The following is a 3,407-nucleotide window of genomic DNA, read 5'->3' on the forward strand; positions in this document are numbered from 1 at the left end:
TGGGGGTCTCCGTGGCTTGGTGGCGGTATCTCTCTGTTTAATGTCCTTTGCGCCTTTCCCCTGAGCCCCGTTTGGCGGGGTCTAGGGGAGGGGCGCAGCTTTCTATTGCCGGGTATACCTTGGCCAGAGATGGAGATCCGAAAATGGACCCCCTTTTTTGGTTATGGGTCATTAACCCATCGCGTTGACGGGCCCAAGATAGGCTCGTGTTTCTTGTGTGGTGTGGAACTCCCCATCCGGATGGAGGGTCCCTGTTAGTTTTGTTCGTTCATGTCTGTGTACATGTACGTCTCTAGGTTGGGGTGCGCGGTTTTTTCCCGGGTGAAGGGTCTCGCAGCCGATGACGAGACCTCTCAATGATATGATCGCCCGCATGGCAGTCTCATGAGAGGCCTCCGAGGCGGTCGAATGGCGACACTTGTGCCGTTTCATTCGACTAGGGTCTTTTTCCCCCGGGAACCTCTGTACGCTCCCCACTGGTGACCTGCCCGTGGTTGGTCCTTGTCTGGTTACGTTTTTTCTGTCGCCTCGGCGTGAGGACTGTTGTGGTACGTGATGTATGCCTCGTAGTTTTCCGCGTATCGCAACTGTTGTCCAGCGTGCTATGTTTCAGGGAGGAGGGTTTTAGTGGGTGCAAGCCCCACATACCTCGGGTGCCGGGGCCCGGGAAGATGCGCGAGGCATTTCCCCTCTTCCTACGGGAAACCAAAAACAAAAAAAAAAAGATTGGCAGCCTTCAAAATTGGCTCGGCTGTGCGAAGTTAGTACTGTAACGTACGTATGTATAAATGTATTATGGTACATCAATTATGTTCTAATGTATTCATGTTGGGCATTTTAGGTTCATTTCCATCCATCGGCAGTACATTGCGTGGGCAAAAGAAAATTTATTGAAAAAAGTGCTATACCGACATTCTTTTGTAAATGTCATAAATCAGTACAGAGGACACCTTTATTAGAAATTCAATCAAATGTAGAAAATAAAAGGTCTCAGGGAGACAAGAATGTTAATGAATCTAGAGAATATAATCATAGCCGAGAAAGTACTCTATCTCGTAAAAAGAAGTATACCCATATTTCAGAATGTATCATAAACAAAAAACCCATTGCTATAGATACATTAAAGCAAGTAGTACATGAAAGAGAAAATACCGAGTCAAATTCTGTTCTAGCCCAAGACATCAATACATTACCAGAAAATATTACAAGTACTACAAGTAAAATAGTCTTCACCGAAAGTTTGCCTAGTCCAGAAACATTGAAGTTGCTAAAGAAAAAAGTTGAAATTGCTGAGACAGAAAATAAAACCTTGAAAAGTCAAATTAAGTGTTTGGAAGAAAAAGTCGAAGAATATAGCTGTATAATCAATAAAGTTGTAAATAAAGACCAACAAAACGCTGTTTTAAGAGGCACTACGAGAGGTTCTACATGGTCGGATGAAACAATCAAGAAAGGACTGCAGTTGCAATTTGCATGTGGATCGCATGGCTATAAGAAGATAACGGAACTTGTTGCTCCATTCCCTTCATCGAGAACTCTAGGAAGAAGGAAACAGCACATCAAATTTGTACACTCGTATATGTCTCTTTCTATTTGAAAAAGAATTCGCTTTTATAAATTTAATATTGATCCACTGAAGTGTTAATGATATCAATAACTTTTAAATATATTAATTTTTAAAGATTTTATTTCATGAATATGTGATTTGTGTGGAATTTATCATTGCTTTCAAATTAGAATCTCATAAGTGAAACTTATGTATATGTATATCATATTTTAAACATACACCGGCTTGTTAGAAGCAAATATCTTATAATAATAAAATAATATTTGGCAATACGTTGTGTTTTACTGTTTAGTTATGAAAGGTATAAAGGTTTAGGTATGAACATTATAGTCATGAAATATGTAAAGTATTTTACAAATTAGTTTATTTTATAAAGAAATATGTATTACGTAATAATACTTACATGGATATCATAAAAAACAAAAAATTCTGGAATTGTCTAATTACATAAAATATCAATCATTTATAAAAAAATAAAATAGATATTTAGCAAGTAACAATAATAATGAGATAATTTGCTATTTTAAATAACAGTCTTAAACATCACATAAATAAAAATATCGCAGAATAGTTATAACATCTATAAACTTTGGTTTACATCGCAAAACTTGGTTTACTATCCATATTTACTATTTTCGTGTATACTTTTTCGGTTTGAATCTGTCAGCTAAAAGTCCTGCTCCCATTGTTTTACTTGCAAAAGCTGAGGATATTTTGACGTTTTCATTTTCTACATTAGTTAAATGTATTGATAGTTGTTTCAGACGCATTGACAGAAATCGAGATATTAAGGTTTGTTTAATATTATGGCAAGTACTTAAAGGGAGATGTTTCAAAGCAATATTGCAATGCGATACAAATTTGTTATTCAAAGATTTACCCAAAAGTAATACTCTGGACTTAATTTTCCATACAATTTTTTCTGCCCCTTCAAGAATATGAAATACTTCAGGACTAACTCTTATTTGAGCTCCAGGAGTATAATCTGTAATATCTACAAAAGCAGCTAAAGAAGTTGGTGTATACGTATATTCGGAATTATCTTGTAATTTTAGATAACAAGCTTCACATTTGATTGACCTTCTCAACTTAAAAACAACATATCCACACATTCTATAAAATATTTGTTTTACATGTTCTGACATAGGTTCACAATCATTTAATGTAGAAAAATCGGTATGTGTTTCTATAGCTTGTTCATTTTCATTTGTATCTAATTTCATAAGTAATACAGCTATAAGAGAAGGAGTTTTATCGTATGAATAACTAGAAGTAGGTATTGCTTGATCTCCGTCTATCACACACATCTGTCTTAGTCTAGATTTAAATTGAAGAGCAGTTGGCTTGGAGCATCCTCTACGTATATTTGAAAACCCATTTTCTAAACTATCTTGATTTGCTCGTCCCGGAAAAAAGAAACTAAATTCTTCCTCATTTAACAAACGATCTTGTAACTGAATCATTGATTCAGTGGTAAGTATTACATGGGTTTGGGATGGTTTCCATTGACCACATCCAACTTTCATATTTCTGAAAACATGACAAACTAGTTTTAAATGTTGTATTGCAGCATGATATTCTTCACGGTTGTGAAAACTCAAAGCATGACATAGCTTTCTTCCAGTCATTATGTCAAACCATCTTGTTATTAACCTGATAAACTAGGCTGTTGTTTCCATTTCTTGAGGTTCATCACCTTTTTGAACTAGAAATGTTAATGCAGACGCAGTAACATGATTGATAACACTAGTAGAATTTGCGACTTTCATTCCACTAAAGTGGCTTGATTTTAACACGTTTTTGTTTAACTTTGGTGCAAGTTTTACTTCTTTATAATGCT

General features: G+C 35.9%; 1 long non-coding RNA gene across 1 annotated transcript; it reads left to right on the forward strand.

The window, feature by feature from the left end:
• The first annotated feature begins 573 nt into the window (after positions 1-573).
• Positions 574-1,839, forward strand: LOC139785385 (uncharacterized). The gene is made up of 2 exons (XR_011721929.1): positions 574-774; positions 842-1,839. It is a non-coding gene; the product is annotated as an uncharacterized lncRNA (long non-coding RNA).
• The last annotated feature ends 1,568 nt before the right edge of the window (positions 1,840-3,407 follow it).

Source organism: Temnothorax nylanderi, unplaced genomic scaffold (genome assembly GCF_030848795.1).
Source record: "Temnothorax nylanderi isolate EJ_2023f unplaced genomic scaffold, tnyl_v1.0 TNYL_tig0791_pilon, whole genome shotgun sequence".
NCBI classification, from domain to species: Eukaryota; Metazoa; Arthropoda; class Insecta; order Hymenoptera; family Formicidae; genus Temnothorax; species Temnothorax nylanderi.